Source organism: Anabrus simplex, chromosome 1, assembly GCF_040414725.1.
Source record: "Anabrus simplex isolate iqAnaSimp1 chromosome 1, ASM4041472v1, whole genome shotgun sequence".
Classification (NCBI taxonomy): Eukaryota; Metazoa; Arthropoda; class Insecta; order Orthoptera; family Tettigoniidae; genus Anabrus; species Anabrus simplex.
The window spans coordinates 32985864-33006138 of NC_090265.1; positions in this window are offsets into that span (position 1 = coordinate 32985864).

Genomic DNA, 20275 nt, shown 5'->3' on the forward strand with positions numbered 1-20275 from the left:
CAGATGTTAGGTTAATGGATCGTCGATTAGGTCACAGTCGAATCGATAGTAGTGGTATGCTCATACCAGGCATTTAAGTAATTACCAAACTTTTAAAATCCACTACATTTTATTTTAGAAATGAAGCGATCTTTAATAAACCAATTGTATAAAACTGCCGCAATGAATGAGGTAAACAAGATGGCATCTGCCTCCATCGAGTGGTGGTACCACAAATAATGCGTTGATAATGAAATGCAGTGAGCGGCAAATTCAATAGAAATTTCAATGTACAAGGATCGCTATCATTTAAAATGTTAACATCAGGCACTTGGCCTAATCTTTGGATTATTTTTAAGCAGTCCAGTCTATCACAGCTATGCAAGTGAAGTTTAAAAATTAGATGAGTGGTTGTAACACTCAGATTGATGTTTCAATAATTTATTTGTTTAATCATGAGGTGTTTGAATAAGACAATGGTTATGTAGGAAATGAAGGGTGATGTTCATGGCTGTTTTCTTCGAATTATTTCCTTATGTGATACACTTGGTTAGTGCAGTCCATGATTATTTTAAAGTTGGGTATTTTACCAAATGAGCCACATGTGATAAATATTTGATAACTCCTATGAGTCAGTGGATTGATGACGTAACTAATTATTTTATTATGATTCAACTAGTTTAGTTTAGTTTGAGAGATATTTTCTACGTAATATAATTCTGTATTTCAAGAAGGTGGTCTTTCTGACCAGAGTTTTAAACTGAGTTATGTTATCAACTTGAAGACAGTGTCAACATAGTCTGGAATTATTTTAATTAAGGTGATTGACCTTCAGTCAGTTTATTAGGCAGATTATGGTGTTAGTGTAAGGCAGATCTTCAATCTTTAATTTTTCTTAGTCTCATTTATTTCATTTGTTTACATTTTTTCACCAGTCTAGTTCAGTTTACGTTCATTCCTTTTGGCATTTTGCATTTTTATTCAATAAATTAGTCTTTTATTTTAATTTAATTCAGTCTTTGGGTACCGTCATTTTAGTTAGTTTACCCCATCTTTTCATTTCCTCACTCCTTGATTCGACGGGTGGCCTCTCTTCGGGGATAGCGGACGGTCACGACTGAGGAAGAAGAGTCTACATGCAGCGGTGAGTATTATTTACATGTCATTTATTACAGGAGCAGCCGGCGCACAGAAGAAGGAAAAGTTCACCGCAGTTGTAGCCTTGAAAAGGGCACAATACTGATATAAATAATCAGATTTAATAATGATTTCGTATTGTCCTTATCCTTGGATGAATGATCAGCGTTAAGGCCTTCGGTTCAAATGGTCCCGGATTTGATTCCCGGCCGGATCGGGGGGATTTTAATAGCGTCTAATTGCTCGGAGACAGGGTGTCCGTACTTGTTCCAACACTTTTCTCTTCATATTCAGACCACACACTATACTTCCAACCACCACAAAAGCATGCAATAGTGATTACTGGATCTCGGACTTTTAGTGCTAAACTAGAGTCTTAAATAGGTTCTAAAAAGGCAAAACTATCAAACAGACAACGGAAGCTAAAATAGGCAAAAAATTCAAAATAATAACGGGTCCTACCGTTCCCAAATGTATGGAAATATATTATTTTATACTTGACACTTCGACATAAGCATGCAATTACAAAAACCATTCTGCCTAACATCCGGGCTCTACTCATCAGTATGACCTACGCACCCTGTCCATGTTGTTGTATGTCTGTTTTGTGGGCTGCGTGAACTTCAGGGTCATGTACTGCTCAGAAGTGGAAGTCTTAAATGTTTCGAGTTCTTCACAGTGAAATGAACCAAAGCCAAAGTTATTCCATTGCTGACGTATTGGTAATGATACTTTTGTATGTCCTAAACCACCTCGCTTAGAGGGCAATGCTTTACGTCGATTCAAACAGTACACTTCATTCTTTACGTTCGTACATTACCATAACAGGCATCGTTGCTTAATGTTGGTTTCCTAATAAATGCAGAAAAATGACCTATAAACTTATCTAAAAACGCTCAAAAATGTCTTAATATGAGCCCGAAAATGACCTAAAAATTATATAATTTCGTGTGACTATTTCTAGCTGGGTGCAACCTTTGTAAGGCAGACCCTCCGATGAGGGTGGGCGGCATCTGCCATGTGTAGATAACTGCGTGTTATTGTGGTGGAGGGTAGTGTTATGTGTGGTGTGTGAGTTGCAAGTATGTTGGGGACAGCACAAACATCCAGCTCCCGGGCCATTGGAATTAACCAATGAAGGTTAAAATCCCCGACCCGGCCGGGAATCGAACCCGGGACCCTCTGAACCGAAGGCCAGTACACTGACCATCCAGCCAACGAGTCGGACACCTAAAAAATTAAGCAAAAGATATGTTTACCCGAAATAGTAAATATGAGTACTGTACACGTTACCTCGTAACGCAGTGAATACAATTAATAAGTGTCATCAAATAATAATAAGAAGAAGAAGTCCTCCTGGTGGCCCACGATCGATAAGGCGCTGAAGTCTAAACGGCCTGTTACCGTCGCTAGCCGTTTTGAGTCCCGTTGGTCGAAGAAATGTTCACCATCACGAAGTTGGCCGGCAGAGTAGGGGACGTGGTGGTAGACAATTTGTAATCACTACACAGCGTGCCAAAAGCCTGGATTAAATTCCAAACCTCTCCGCAGGGCATTTGACGCTGTTGATGCCGATTCGTCCGTCGGATGGGGACGTTAAGCCTTCAGCAGACCTCTTATGCTACTTGACACGTGTAGTCTATGTGCCGGACCGGGATTCATCCTCTCCCTTCCTACTGTCGTATATCACGTCATTCTTTTCATCTGATTAACTCCTCTGATGGGGTTACCGTCAGGAAGGGCATCCGATCATAAAAACCCGCCAAGACAGATTGATGATACCTTAACCCTGGCCCCGTAGCAAAATGGGACAAGGGTTGGGCAAACAAATAGTAATAATAATAATAATAATAATAATAATAATAATAATAATAATAATAATAATAATAATAATACCTGGATTAAGAAAAGCGAAAAAATTTGACAGAAAGTTTATCCGCAAGATAATGGGTCCAAAAATTGTGGATGGCCAGGATGGCCAGTTTAGGTTATGAAGAAGGTGAGAGTTATACCAAGAAAGCGAAAGATTGATTGAGTCAATGAGGAAACGAACACTCGAATTTATGGACATCTGTTTAGGATGGTTGAGAAGAGGTTGACAAAATAGATTTTTTTTAACGCTTGACAGTGGACCTAAAGTTTCCAGCAAATGGTTCAGGGATCTTAAGCAATCTGGATCAAATGAAGAAGACATTCCTAAACCGAACAAAATATAGATCAGTGATCGACAACTACAGAGGCTTCCATATGCTTGATACTCAACAGGAAAGGATTCTTGGACAAACTGGAGATCCAGGAGAGGAAGATCTTGAGAAAGATACTGGGACAGATCAACGAAGATATAAGAAGGGAATCTTCTGCTGTATGAGCAGGTGCTGAATCTTGTCGAAACCACCCACGCGATTTTTCTTCTTCCGCTAACTGGTGGAAGAACTGCATCAGAATGTCACCTTGGCACCTCTCTGCCCAATTATTCGTCTTGCACTAACAGCACAGCAAACACCAATCTTTCTATCATAATGAGGGACATCGTAACTACCATTAGGATTTCCTGCACACCAATAGCTAGAATTGTGACTGTTCACGCGACCATTAAGATGAAACCAGAACTTTTACATAAGAAAATACGGCGTTGCAATTATAACTGTTTCACCATGTTAACAAGTAAGATTCACACTGGCAACTCAGGCTTGCCAGGTCGTACACGTGCAGGCTGCTTACAAGGTCAAAAACTGTGCGCGCGCCTCCCATACTGCAGGTTAGGGTATGGCTGAGTAACAACGCCGCTTCGGCGGTCTTGGTTAATATGAGAGACCCCGTATTTATGTCGAAATGACGAAAACATTACTTTATAAACACGCATTTCTGTAATCAGGCGGCGATGATCAGGATTTATATGTTGTTCGAGTCATCAGCCCACAGACTGGTTTGATGCAGCTCTCCATGCCACCCCATCCTCTGCTAACCTTTTAATTTCTATGTAACTGCTGCATCCTACATCTGCTCTAATCTGCTTGTCATATTCATACCTTGGTCTACCCCTACCATTCTTACCGCGTACACTTCCCTCAAAAACCAACTGAACAAGTCCTGGGTGTCTTAAGATGTATCCTATCATTCTACCTCTTCTTCTGGTCGAATTTAGCCAAATCGATCTCCTCTCACCAGTTCGATTCAGTATCTCGTCATTCATGATTCGATTTATCCATCTCACCTTCAGCATTCTTCTGTGACACCACATGTCAAAAGCTTCTATTGTCTTTCTGAGCTAGATATCGCCCATGCTTCACTTCCGTGCAATGCCTTGCTCCAGACAAAAATCTTCAAAAACATCTTTCTAATTCCTATATCAGTGTTCGTGGTGAGCAAATTTCTTTGCTTAAAAAAGCCGTCTTTGTGCTCATCTGCATTTTATGTCCTCCTTACTTCTGCCATCGTTAATTATTTTACTACCCAAGTAACAATATTCATCTACTTCCTTCAAGACCTCATTTCCTAATCTAATATTTCCTGCATCACCTGCCTTCGTTCGACTGCACTCCATTACTTTTATTTTGGACTTATTTATTTTCATTTTATACTCCTTACCCAAGACTCTGTCCATACCATTCATCAATTTCTCCAGATCTTCTGTGGTCTCAGATAAGATAACAATATCATCTAAATTCCTCTTTGATTTCCTTGACTGCCTGTTCTATATAAACACTGAAAAGGAGGGGGACAAGCTGCAACCTTGCCTCACTCCTTTCTGGATAGCTTCCTGTTGTTCAAAACCCTCGATTCTTATCACTGCATACTGACTTTTATACAGATTGTAGATCATTTTTCTTTCTCGGTACCTGATCCCGGTCACCTTTAGAATCTCAAATAGCTTGGTCCAATCAACATTACCAAATGCCTTTTCAAGGCCATGTATGTGGACTTGTAGCTCATAATTCAATTTACATATAAGTTAGTAAAGCGTACAATGCACCAATTAAAGGATGGCATCAGTGGCGTATGCTGAGTCCAGGACGTGAGCTACCACTAGACTTAGGTTACCCCTTTGCGATGATTGGTTTAGTGAATGTCAAGCCTTTTAAGCGTTTTGAGCCGCAACGAAGAACAGTTGCCTTATGGATAATACAGGATAAATAGGGGCATTATTACCCATATTACATGGCCTTAAAAATGAAAGAGAAAAGTTTGCACATAACTGTCCATTAACAAAGGGCAAGGAGGCGAAACTCCAACACTCCTTATAGAAATTACTAAAAACCTACGTGGGCTTACGGCCCAAAGATACAGAGGTAAATCCCATAGTACAAGAGGGTTACTAAAGGAGGAACCTTTAAAGCCAAGACGAGATTTACAAAATTTACAGTTTGAAAACTTTAGTCACCCAATTGCAAGATTTAATTGGAGACTGCAGAGGGTCACCACCTTCTTTCCCTTACATTACATATTTCCCGGTAGGGAATAGAAACAGAGTCCTATGACTTCGCCGGAAATCCTACATTTAAACCACCAGTTCCCAAAATTACATTGAAAGAAAATGGCTAAAACCTTCCCCTCAAACTACCCGCAGGCGCTATCACATGTTTAGGAAAATTCTGCCATTACCTTGTATCGCTGGATATTCAAGCAGGCCGCGCCTCTGCCTCCGTCAAGTCACACTTCCAGGCACTGGAGCAATTCAGACAAGACGGCCCTAAAGTGGTTCTGTAAGAGGAAGCTTCCCGATTAAATTGAACTACACTTTGCTGATAGGCTGAATTCCTGTACACAACCCCGGTTTTGATTGGCTAGAGAACATAATTACAAGCATCTGATAGTTAGATTACAGCAGAGGAGGAACCAGCTGAAGTGTTGACAACTTCGGTACAAAAAATAGTCTTCAGAAAAAGGTGTACTAAAAAAATTAAATTTCCTAAGTTCTAGGTTCGTTTTAAGTGCGTGAGAGTGGGCTAGCAAATCGATGTTAGAGCCATCTAACTGTAAAAGACGAAATTCTTTGGGATTTTACAAGTTCAAGTCCGTTGGCACAGATGGCCTTGAGAAGGCGCACAGTTTAAGTAGCCGGAGAACCCCTGGTATTATTATTATTATTATTATTATTATTATTATTATTATTATTATTATTATTATTATTATTATTATTATTATTATTATTATTATATTATTATTATTATTATTATTATTATTATTATTATCTTCATATGCAATAAACACATCACACTACTATGCACCACAGAAACACGTAATACTGATGACGTCCCACCACACAGCGTTGGCGTCAGGAAGGATATTCAGCCATAAAACTAGACCTAACTACGGTACGGGCTGACTAATGAATATAATGATGATGATGATGATGATGATGATGATGATGATTCTTGTTGTTTAAAGGGGCCTAACATCGAAGGTCATCCGCCCTAATGAATATAGTAATAGGACTGGAATAATAACAATAATAATGTTACTTTCCCCCTGTGGGTGGGGCCGGTAGAATACACTCACAGTACCTCTAACCAGCGACTAAAAGGTGTCCCAGAGGCTTTTTGTAGCATTTTTGAGCCTGACATTGCTTCCAGTTATTTGTGTCAGGCTACTCGCTTTCATATTTCTTATCCGACCTCCCTTGGTCAACTGTTGTTCTTTTTCTGTCCCAACGGCGTTAGGTTTCATTGTCAAGCCCTTTATGGTGCTTGTATTTCTTTGACCAATACATTCATTCTAAGCATTGTTTTAACTTTTCAAATTTTGCCTAGTGTGGTTGTCTAGTCATACTTCCCCTTGAGTCAATAGGAACTTGATAAACTGCATTCCTTCCGACCATTTACAAATGAAACTGACCAATTAAAGGATTATGTACATAAAATACAGACATTAGTATAAGTAACCACAAAACACACACTTTCCTTGAAATGCAGTCTACTGGTGATTCAAATTTTGCACAATGAATGATGATAACATTACATAGATAATAATAGTGTGTAGGCTATGTAGATACGATAATAAGCTTATTTTTTCACAGAGAACTTTGCTCTGCGTCTTTAAAAGATAATCTCGTCTGTTCACGAGCAAGACTTCTCTAAAAATGAATGAAGGTTTGAATCACTTGAACTTAAGAATGTTTTACCGTTGTCTATACACGGCCGACTGGATCTCTCGCTGCGCTCCTTATACCGGCCTTGACAATCGTTTGTGAAGCCCAGCATAAAGCTGTAATTGGAAAGTTTCACCGTAACGCCGCTGGAGCGCTGGCCTACTACCCACTGACAGGAAGCTGTACACCGCAAATTGCCGCATTTCCAGTTTTATTTATATGGTTTTGCTGTCGTAAATGTTGGCAATGTGTTCGCAATGAGGTGCTTGTTGGCTTGATGTTGAGATCTGATAGTTATGCGCTAGTGAGCTTATTTTTTATTGTGTAGTGTGGTGATTATATTTTTTAAATTGTGTTAATCTTGGAATCTGTGACATTCTTGTGCATCTTTTCGTACTTCGAGCAGAAATTTTATGGAAACAAGAACAAAGTGATTTCTCGTTGTAACTTAGTACTGAACAAGGATTTTAATTTATGTGCTAATTCGTTTTTTAATGGTGTGGTGATTTACTTTTCTTTAACTGTGTTAGGAAATATTCGAATATATATTGCTGTGTGCCTTTTTTGTATTCTGAGCAGGAAAAAAAGAGCAAAGGGACACTATCATTTCACGAATTCTCTGCAGATCAGGACAAAACTACGGAGTGGCTAAAAGGTGGTAGCACTCTCAGTTTTCCGTTTCTATTTCGGGTATTTACCTTCTTTCTTTCTTTCTTTCTTTCTTTCTTTCTTTCTTTCTTTCTTTCTTTCTTACCCTGTTTACCCCTCCAAGTTTGGCTTTTCTCTCCGACTCAGTGAGGGATCTCACCTCTACCACCTCAAGGGTAGTGTCCTGGAGCGTAAGACTGCGGGTCTGGGATACAACTGGGAAGGATGACCAGTACCTCGCCCAGGCGGCCGCAGCTTCCATGCTGAACAGGGGCCTTGTGTTGGGGATGGGAAGATTGAAAGGCATAGACAAGGAAGAGTGAAGGAAGCAGCCGTGGCCTTAAGTTAATTACCATCCCGGCATTTACTTGGAGGAGAAGTGGGAAACTATGAAAAACCACTTCGAGGATGTCTGAGGTGCGAATCGATACCCCCTCTACACAGTTGACCTCCCATGGCTGAGTGGAACCCGTTCCAGCCTTCGTACGACTTTTGAAATTTCGGCAGGGCCAGGAATCGAGCCCGAGCCTCCGGGAGTGGCAGCTAATCACGCTAACCAGGTATTTTTACCCATGATTTTTCTTTCATAGAATAATCCTTGAGGCGGTGTCGTATTTGCCATGTGACAGCAACACAACACATTTTTATCCAAGATAATCTGAACTTTAACATTTAAACATTGACAAGTAAGAATCACTACTACTATGACGGTAAGGCCAACGTATGAAGAGTTGTTACCTGAGCAATGGGGCCGATGACCTAGATGTTAGGCCCCTTTACACAACAAGCATCATCATCATCGAGCAGAGAACAGTTTACAATTTATTTACTCAAAATACTTTTCTCTCACTGAATTTTTTTTAAATTCTTGTTCTTTTTTTCACTATTTGTTTTACGTCGCACCGACACAGATAGGTCTTATGACGCCGGTGAGTAGGAAATGGCTAGCAGTGGGGAGGAACCGGCCGTGACCTTAATTAAGGTACAGCCTGATGTGAAAATGGGAAACCACGGAAAACCATCTCCAGGGCTGCCGACAGTGGGGCTCGAATCCACTATCTCCCGGATGCAAACTCACAGCACTTGAAGAATTTTAAAACTCTAATTGAACAATGACTCTTAATATTAACATCAGAAGACAAAAGTATTGTGGTAAGTTCTGCTATGTATCTGAATGCCATGATATAAAAACGATTACTATTATTCCTCACAATTAAGGAACGTCAGTTGGACTACTCCATCCTTCGCAGTTTCATTTCACGACGTTATTTTGGCACATATCAATGAAAGTAGCCTTTAGGATTAATCACTTTAACAATATTAGTCAATGTAACATACTATTTTATTCCCTAAATTAAGATACATCGGCAATCAGAGTCAATATCAGAACGTCAGCTGGACTAAGTCATCTCCCCGCAGTTTGATTTCACGACATCATTTTGGCAAATATCAACGAAAATAACCTTTAGGCTTAATCATTTTAACAGTATTAACTTATGTAACATTCTCCATAACTCTAAACTACGATAAATTGGCAATCAAAATCAATATATTTTCCACAAAGAAGTATGCATTTCTACCGCAAATAGGTCGGCCGCCAGCGCCACGTGTCGAGCTGTGTAACTACTCCGATTACAGTGCGTGGACCCGATTGTCAAGGCCGGTAAGGAGCTAGCTAGAGCGACGCATCAAGTCGACCGTGGTCTATAGTAAGCGGTACTCTCGTTCGCCACTAGACGGCTCCCTGTGTGCAGTGTGAACCATCTCGTGTTGAGGATAATACTAATTTGGAAAAAAAATCGGAAAGAAATAATAATAATAGTGAAAGGACAGGGAAGAGAAATACCTATAAAAATCCTTAATGGCTGGCAACCACGTATTACTTAAGTGACAGAGAGTGTCCCTGCTGAAATTGTCAGGATTTATATGTATTTCCACAGCTTCGCGTATAACCTAGGACCTAGGGGGATGTTTTCATTCCCCTTCCCGGCGGGCCACTTAGAGGGTGACGCCCTCTCTCTGGCCAGGAAAGGTGACGGTGTTGTGGAGAATTGATGGAGTTAGGAGATGGTAAAAGAGAATATGTATTAAGGAGATGTGAAGATTTCGCCTCTTGGCTAAGGGGTGTAGTCTACTCTGTGGTTTTTATTGAGATATACAGTCATTACATACACAGATTTGATTTTACATTCGTGATTATACAATGGTGCTACAAAGACATGTGTTGTTTATAGTCTGGGAAAGGTATGTGGAGTGCGGAGATATGGAATAGTGAGGAGAAGTTCATGGGTGAGGTAAGAAGTAGATGGAGAAGTTCGGAGTTAGGGGGTGTGGTTGGTAGGTAGCCAGGGGGGGGTAGGTGATAGCGAGGAGGTGAACTAGTTAGTGGTGGTGGGGCGAGCCGGAGACGACGTCGGGATGTGGTGGGGCGAGTTATAGTTCGAATAGGGGAACAGGAATGTTCCACTCGGTGGTGGCGACCGTGCAGGTGTAGTCCGTGGTCAACTAGGTGCTGGACTTCTTCGTACCTCGGAAGATGGAGACGCACTAAGAAGGTAGGGCCATCTGCGTTCCGGATCCTGAAGGCTCGTTGTACGGGGATACCTGTCTTCCGTAAGTCTTCAGCGATGTCTTCTGGTTGGATGCTGGAGTCCACTCCGCGTATAAAGCAGCTATGGATGGTGTTGTTATCCGATATTGATGAGGGTGATGGTGGTCTTGCTGTGTCAGTAGTAGCCGTTGAAGTTTCCTCTCCAGGTGGGTGCAGGGGTTCTTGCTGTGGGGTAGGTTGCTGAGGGGTGGGAGGTAGTCATGAGGGAGGATGGATGGGTCGTGACCATGGTGGTGCTGGGAGCGGGAGAGGAGATTTGTATGTAGAGGTAGTGATGGTGGGGGTAGTGGTAGTGGTAGTAGTGGTGATAGTAATAGTGGTTACTGGGGAAAATGGGAGAGAGGGCGGCGTCTGTTGTTGCAGCGGTTCCTGCAGTGGCGCTGTCGCATGTTGAGCTGGTGAGGAGTCCAATAATTGAGCTAGGATATTCTGCGGACTGCATTCAGTCCTATAACGGCGGCCACGGAGCATTATTCCGTTGTTTAGGATGTACTGATAATTATGAGACTCGGAGATGTGTAGCAGTACTTCGTTGGATGGTTCGGAGCCTGCGAGGAGCCTAGTAGCACTGTAAACGGTAAACGCCGGAAATGCGTAGCTCTCTTTCAATTGCGAGGTCAGAAATTGCAGGAGGAATGTCATGGGCTATACAGGTGTACATATTAGTGTTGGGGAGGCCGACTGCCTTCTTGGCGTCAGGCCTATATGCTTTCTTGCTGCCGGCTAGGTACGAATTAGAGTTGAGGCGTCACCCGGCCAGCGAAAAAATGAGATGTTGATGTGTAGAATTGAGTAGTCCACACTAGGAGAAGTTACCTGTAAGAGAAAGGAGAGATGCCCCGCCCTCCCAGACCTGTAGTGTTTAGTGTGGGTAAGAGCTCGAACATCTGGTCAGCGGATGCAGGGTGAGTTTGGGCCCACAAGTGGCCACTGCTGGTCTGTGGTCCGACAGCTCTGCACTCCGACCGACCAATTGAGCAGGCAAGGGATGGCCACGCCTATAAATTCTGGAGATGGAGAGGGGCTGGTCCCCACCTTTCGCTGTCTTGAACATTGTTTTCCGTGGTTTTCCATTCTCCTGCACTAAGGTGAATGCCGAGACAGTTCCTGGTATAGGCAACGAACGCCTACCCCCTCACTTTCTCCAAGGATCTCTTGGTCTGAGAGAGCATGACCGCCTAAGAGGCTCACCTCCTTCTTTAATGAAGAAATGAAAATATGTTAGCATCAGTCGAACATCTTGGAACGCGACCCGTTGATAGGGCGCGCTCAGCTATTGCTGATTTGTCTGGCTGTTCGAAACGGATGTAACGTTGGTGTTCCGTTATACGAGTACCAATAGAACCGGAATGTTTGGCGAATGTATACCTTGCCGCAAGTACAGGGAATTTTGTACACCCCCGGATGTGTTTTGTATGGCTTATTACTAAGAGTGGTGCAGCCTTTGTAAGGCAGACCTTTCAACGACGATGGGCACCGTGTGCTATAAGTACAATCTACCTTTAAAAAAATTAAGGAAACAAGTTCTTGCACGGAGAAACTTTATTTTACAGGCAGATAAAAGAATACATGGTAGTACACATTGCTATTCAACATACTCACTATTCTTATCCAAGCTCTTGTTCCTCTATATCGATGTTGGCAAGACAGAAATCTGCTTCCAGTTTCTGATGCCACGTCATGACGTCCATCCTCGTGCTTCATCAACGATCCGAAGAGATGGAAATCATTGGAGGCCTGGTCGGACGGTCATCGCTCAGCCCGTCCCGACAGGTTTGCCTTTTTCCATGTGAGATAAAGAGAATAGTGCTGTGTTAGTATATGTCTTTTGGGGGGGAAGGGTGCCGTGAGGCTCCGCCCCGCCTCACAGCCCGTGGTGACCTACCTGTTTGGACAAATGACCGACAAGCGAGTACTAACGCAGGAACATAGCCTAGTACAAGATTACAGAATAACTTGAGGTGCAAAGGCTAGTCTTCTGCCAGCTACTTCCACCCCTCCGTAAAGGAGAAGTTATGAGAAACCTCCCTAAACCCACCAGGCAATCCCATATCTCCTTTCGGCACTGGTTACCCTGTCGCGGTCATACCAAGACATCCCCGGCGCTAGACCACTGCCGCTCAAGAGCCACTGTCACCCCCGGTCCATGGCCGCCTGCAAGGCTTTCAACATAGAACATGGAGAAAATAAAATAAAAAAGAAGTTTTGACGCGCGGTCGAAAGAGAATAATAAAAAGTAGTCTTGCAAACGACCATGCGGATGGCCAGTAATGCGAAAGCTCTTCCCAAAGGAGCTACTTCGCATACCCCCTTCAAAGTAGGATATTATTGCAGCCGCCACTTATAACATTAAGGACGGACCGCATAGAGAATGTGGTGCCGCACCATTGTTGTCACAGCGGTGGTGGTGAATATTGTTTCAAGGGGACGTACAACTGGGCAATCATCCTCCGGTAACACTAATCAGAAGGGGGGGGGGGGGGAGTGGAAGGGATCTGACAATTAGAAAAAGGAAGGTATCGGCCAAAGAAAGACAAAATCCACTACGGGCATGAAAATGAAAGACTCCCTAGGCCTCGTGACCTAACACCGTCGGGGTCTGAAATGAACAAGAGTTGATCAACTGAGGTCGGGTAGGACAGATGAAAGTGAGGAGCCTTGCACAAGCAATGCCAGGGCTCAGCTGAAGACCCCGTGGTCGCCAACACACGCTCCCAAGTTGAGTCCCTGGAGCCCCTTTTAGTCGCCTCTTGCGACAGGCAGGAGATGGGTGTTATTCTACTACCCTCACCCAGAAGGCAAGTTAAAGTACTGTTCATTAAAGCTCCTACAAACTTTACGGCTGGTAGAAGAGAAATAACTGGCATGGCGAGCATCACATCTGGACTAGCATTCATATCTGGTCTTCTGGAGATAATTCCCCCTAATATTAACGTTGTTACTGTTGATTGTTTGACCAGATACTAAGGAATAGTACAGGGCAAGGTATATTGCGGAAATCATATTAACCCTAGAAAGCTAACGTGGTATACAAGTAACGTTAAAGCTAACGCGTAGTCATTTTGACGAACAAATTGATTTATTGGTACATATTTATGTATTTTACATGATACATTTCTTTGATAGAGTCTTGTCACCATACACAAACATTCCGATTACATTCATCGTCCATTGTTACATTCCAAACAGCATCTTGATTGATAATAATAATAATTTCGTGTGGCTATTTCTAGCCGAGTGCAGCCCTTGTAAGGCAGACCCTCCGATGAGGGTGGGCGGCATCTGCCATGTGTAGGTAACTGCGTGTTATTGTGGTGGAGGATAGTGTTATGTGTGGTGTGTGAGTTGCAGGGATGTTGGGGACAGCACAAATACCCAGCCCCCATTGGAATTAACCAATGAAGGTTAAAATCCCCGACCCGGCCGGGAATCGAACCCGGGACCCTCTGAACCGTACGCTGACCATTCAGCCAACGAGTCGGACTATCTTGATTGATGTTCCCCGTGTACAGCTCTGGAGCAATGATAAGAATACACTTTTGTCATCCTCCGTTTCTTGCTTGGGCAAAAGCCACATATCTTGCGTTTTCTTGGTTCAGGACATTCTGCTTCATATTCACGTGAAGTATTTCTGCCAGAGATGAGCGCAACATGCGCGGCAAGTTGCGCATTCCAAGGTGATGTGTCACCCATAAGTTCATACTGCAGCTCTTTTGCAAATTGCCTCCTAGTCAAAGGCTTTTCCTTATTGTTGAACTTATTGTGAACATAAATCACACAAGAGTTCACTAGAATAATATTCAGCATACGAAAGAAGACAGAAAGTGGCCATCTTCTTGTCTTTCTACTACAATTCATTTGATTACAGGAAATTCAGATGAAAATATCCAAAAGGTGTGTGCTTCAGTACCTAGACAGAGAGCAGGAAGGATTCTTGTTAACTAGGTTCAAATAAAACAGCAAACATAATTCAGCAACTTCAGTCGAATAGCGAATTATACTTACGGCAAAGCTAAGGCTTCGTCAGAAAGACCACGCACAGCACATAACACACTAACGAGACAGGTCTCCGACGCGACCGATATAACATCATCCACAGTTCAAGGACAAATGAAGGTACTGAAGGAGCCAAGCGGCTGAAGTTGCGAGAAGGGGTGGGGGAGAGAAATTTCATCATGGCCGTCGTCATTTTGACAAAGCGTTAGCTCTCTAGGGTTAAAGAGGTTGTCACGAAAGGTTACAAATCGCTCCACATGGTTATGAGAGTATTTAGGGGGTGCAGTGTAATGAAATGCCGTATGGCTTTTAGTGCCGGGAGTGTCCGAGGACATGTTCGACTCGCCAGGTGCAGGTATTTCGATTTGACTCCCGTAGGCGACCTGCGAGTAGTGATGAGGATGAAATGATGATGAAGATGACACATACAACCTGCCCCCGTGCCAGCTAAATTAACCAATGATGGTTAAAATCTCGACCCTGCCGGGAATCGAAACCGGGACCCCTGTGACCAAAAGCCAGCACGCTAACCTTTTAGCCATGGGGCCGGACAGGGGGTGTAGTAAGGAAGTAAGGAGGGGGCGTGTAATTATCTGCCCCAGTGTATGGGACCCTCACCACGACTACTTAATACGAGAACTGGAAGAAAGCAGCACCATTTGTTCTGGGGGTTTTCCGACAAAGGTGTAGTGTTATGGGCTGGGAAGACTTGGGAGTAAGGAGACGAGATGCTCAACTAGGTGGTATGTTTCGAGCTGTCAGTAGGGAGATGGCTTGAAATGATAAAAGTAGACGAATAAGCTGGAGTGGTGTTTTTAAAAGTAGGAAAGAAGTATGAAGATAAAGTTGGAATTCAAGAAAAAAAATTGGGGAAAATATCATTTATAGGAAGAGGTGTTAGGGATTGGAATAATTTACCAAGGGAGATGTTCAATAAATTTCCAAACTAATTGCAATTATTTAAGAAAAGACTAGGGGATGTGCCACCTGGACGACTACCCTATATGTAGATCAGTGGTGATTGATTGATTGATTGATTGATTGATTGATTGATTGATTGATTGATTGATTGATTGATTGATTGATTGATTGATTGATTGATTGATTGATTGATTGATTGATTGATTGATTGATTGATTGATTGATTGATTGATTGATTGATTGATTGATTGATTGATTGATTGATTGATTGATTGATTGACAGTGGCTTATGTTGGGATCAAAACGTGGGCTACCAGTAGACTTAGGTTACCCTTTTCGATGGTAGGTTTAGTGAACGTCAAACCTTCAGCGTTTTGAGCTGCAGCCAAAAGCCAACGGAGAAGCCTGCTGTGTTGTGAAGGCTGCTTCACAAGCTACTGCCCTGGCCTCTGCTGCTGCCAATGCTCAACCCCTGATCAGTGGAGATAGTAGCCGAAGGTTTAGCAAATTAAAGTCTCGCTTTGCGGCTAAATGGATAGAATGCTTGCCTTTGGTTCGATGGCCCCGGATCAATTTTCAGAATCAACCTCGTCATACTGTTAATTCCCCTGGATTGGGGACTGGGTGTTTATGAAGTCTTCGCCATTCATTTTATCCTCTTTAGGACACCACCAACCCTACGCAGATGGCATGCACCATTATTATTATTATTATTATTATTATTATTATTATTATTATTATTATTATTATTATTAAATACAAATGCTCAGTTTTACAGTGGTCGTACCCATCGTTCACTGGCTTATTAGCTTCCTCGGGAGATCAGTGGTGGTGTCTGACCCATGATCACGGGTTCTATTCCAACCAACAAAAGAGAACCTGAAAGATTGCATTTCATTTTAGCAATTGTATCTATAAAAATAAAACTATATTGCTCCTATAACAGTAGCTCTGCAGTGTCTTCCTACAAGGATGTAGAAGGAAACGGGAGTGAAATACCTGCACTCTATTATCTGTATGATTAAGTCAGAAGTATGAGATGTGGAAGTATATACGATGCGTAACGCATGGTTGATAATTAGTAAGGGCGATCTGAAGGACCGAAGCTCCTATCCAATATACAGCAGTAAGCCGCATGGGGTGAGTAGAGGGGAGAAGGACGAGAGTCTGGGCTGCGATATCAGTCTCCGATGCTTAGCTCTCAGAAATACGTACGACGTTTTTTCTCAGTAATTTCAAGTTTTGAAAATGGAACAATGCGTGAGATGCTTACATTATAATGTGCTTTAGATTTCCATCGTTCTGAACTGAGGTTTGGGCTTCACGGATAGCCTTGGTAGCCCTCAGTATACGCCACTGGATGGTATGTCATCAAAATCTACGACCTGCCTGTCATCCAGCTTATGTTGATTATGTCCTCCTCCTAGTCCGACGGAGAGGATTTAATTTGTTCTCCTCAACCAGCGACCGATTATCCCCTTGTTTAGTGCCTCTGAAGAACAATCAGCATCTGCACAATTGGCTAGAGGTCTCTTGTTGAAGACAGGTGGAACTGCTCTGCTATCACTACACACATATAACGGTGTATCAACACGCTATCGGGGTCATCAGAAAACACTTACCGACACTTTATCGCTCTACTAAACTTGATGCATGGCTACATTCACTACTTCCTGCAGTCCTCGCAGCCTCACTAATGGCTGTGTTCGAGACACGTTATCGATAAACGGGTTACGATTCGGTGCTTTCTTCAGTTACCAATGAGACAAGTGCTCGGGAGAGAAGCTTACAGAAAATGTACGGGGCTGATCATAAGAACTTCACAATGTATAAGTAAATCTGTGTAAACATATTTGACAAGTATAAAGTCTTAAATAGTCATTTTCACAGATATACAACATCAATGACTGTTTGTTCATGTATCATTCGGTTCCTTGGCAGTATTCAGTCCTCTAGGATAGGAATGTAGGAGAGAGACAAAGGGATTTAAATCTCATTCCATGTCATTTGAAACTAAAATAAAATCGTCACGAGCGTGTGTCTGTACATTGACTATTTTGACGAAATTTTCATTCAGTTATCCGTTTCAAGTGTAATAATGATCATCTGCATATTTTTAAGCTTTGGTGTCTGTCTGTTTGTTTGTCTGAGTTCTTATAACTTTAAAACTACTGGATATATTTATACCAACATATTTAGAATCCACCTGTCCTTGGATAGGTTTTAGGGCCAATATTATTTCTAAATCCTTGAATTGACTGAAACCGTGATTTTGCACTCTCACAAAATATACACAACAAAACGTAATGGAATCAATTTCTAAAACCTTTTCTCGTGTGCATAATTTCGATACGAGGAGATATCATTAACGGTCCGTTTTTCAGTCTAACTTCGAGTGGACTTTTTCTAAAGCTTTTTGTCGATTTATCTGTTCGTCCGTTTGTTGAGTTCTACTATATACCGGTATATTTAACCAAACTTTATACAGGGTGAAGCGTAATTCGCGCACTCGGGCGTCGCAGCGCAACTCCTCACATGCCAGCAATAAAAAAATGTCTCTTACAAAATTTCGTCTTGCGAGTATATCCGGCAAAAAACGGCGTTGAAGAGTAGCAATCTGGCAACACTGTAACCACATGTAGGGTAACTACCTCTGTCAGCAGAAGTTAGTCGTACTGTACAGTTGGTGCAGTGGATAGAGTTTTGGGTTAGCATGCAGGAGGTCGAGTGGTCGATCCTGGGTTGAGGCGTATGTTTTTTATTTCGTAAATGTAGTCCAGAGTCCGCCTCTGTGGTGTAGTGGTTAGCGTGATTAGCTGCCATTAGCTGCCACCCCCGGAGGCCCGGGTTCGATTCCCGGCTCTGCCACGAAATTTGAAAAGTGGTACGAGGGCTGGAACGGGGTCCACTCAGCCTCGGGAGGTCAACTGAGTAGAGGTGGGTTCGATTCCCACCTCAGCCATCCTGGAAGTGGTTTTCCGTGGTTTCCCACTTCTCCTCCAGGCGAATGCCGGGATGGTACCTAACTTAAGGCCACGGCCGCTTCCTTCCCTCTTCCTTGCCTATCCCTTCCACTCTTCCCATCCCTCCACAAGGCCCCTGTTCAGCATAGCAGGTAAGGCCGCCTGGGCGAGGTACTGCTCATACTCCCCAGTTGTATCCCCCGACGAAGAGTCTGAAGCTCCAGGACACTGCCCTTGAGGCGGTAGAGGTGGGATCCCTCGCTAAGTCCGAGGGAAAAACCGAACCTGGAGGGTAAACAGATGATGATGATGATGATGATGATGAAATGTAGTCCAGGTGGTATGGTATCTGGCATCTTAATCGTCAACAGCGATTGCAGTGGGTCCTCTAGAAACCATTTGCACTTACATACTACGATCCTAGAAATGGACGAGGTTATCGTGTTGGTCACGTCGTGGGCGTGAATTTATTCGCAGCACTTCATCTACTAGATGTGAAACCTGTTTGTTTCAGCTGTCTATTTCGATTAGTCTAACCAGGTATTTGTTGTTTCATCATCATCATCATCATCATCATCATCATCTGTTTACCCTCCAGGTTCGGCTTTTCCCTCGGACTCAGCGAGGGATCCCACCTCTACCGCCTCAAGGGCAGTGTCCTGGAGCTTCAGACCCTTGGTCGGGGATACAACTGGGGAGAATGACCAGTACCTCGCCCGGGTGGCCTCACCTGCTATGCTGAACAGGGGCCTTGTAGAGGGATGGGAAGATTGGAAGGGATAGGCAAGGAAGAGGGAAGGAAGCGGCCGTGGCCTTAAGTTAGGTACCATCCCGGCATTCGCCTGGAGGAGAAGTGAGAAACCACGGAAAACCACTTCCAGGATGGCTGAGGTGGGAATCGAACCTACCTCTACTCAGTTGACCTCCCGAGGCTGAGTGGACCCCGTTCCAGCCCTCGTACCACTTTTCAAATTTCGTGGCAGAGCCGGGAATCGAACCCGGACCTCCGGGGGTGGCAGCTAATCACACTAACCACTACACCACAGAGGCGGACATTTGTTGTTTCAGCGTTACAAAATGTTGTAAATGTAGGATACATGTGACCTCAGAAACGGTGTCTTACTGTATTACAGTAGGTAATGTCAGATGGAAATTAGCAAATAAAAAATGCGCCTCAACCCAGGATCGAACCATCGACCTCCTGCATGCCAACCAAAAACTCTATCCACTGCACCAACTGTGCAGCACGGCGAGAACGTGCTGACAGCGGTAGTTACCCTACATATGGTTACAGTGTTGCCTGATTGTTACTCTTCAACGTCCGTTTTCTACCAGATATACTCGCAAAACGAAAATTTGTAAGAGACATTTTTTTATTGCTGGCATGTGAGGAGTTGCGCTGCGACGCCCGAGTGCGCGAATTACGCTTCACCCTGTATATGTTCTTGGGTAGGTATTAGGATCAACATTACTTATAAATCCCGGATTAGTTTGGGGGTTTATAGGAAGTCGAAACAGTGATTCTTATCCTCCTAGAAAATATACATGAGCAACCTTAATGGAAATCAATTGTTGAAAATGTTTTTCTCATGTACACCTTTTCGTTAGGAGGATTACAAGGGAGTTATCACTGACGGACTGTTCTACAGGCAGTCATGCCATTTCAAGAAGGATTAAATGATTTAACTAAAGATCCATTTTACTCTTTTCGATAGAACAGATAACAAGGGAGGTTATCGTCAACGATTTGTTTCATGAGTCTTCAGCCACAGTGCCACTGTCGGCACCCCTAAAGATGGTTTTCCGTGGTTTCCCATTTTCACACCAGGCAAATGCTGAGGCTGTACTTTAACTAAGGTCACGGCCGCTTCCTTCCCATTCCTAGGCGTTTCCTGTCCCATCGTCACCATAAGACCTATCTGTGGCGGTGCG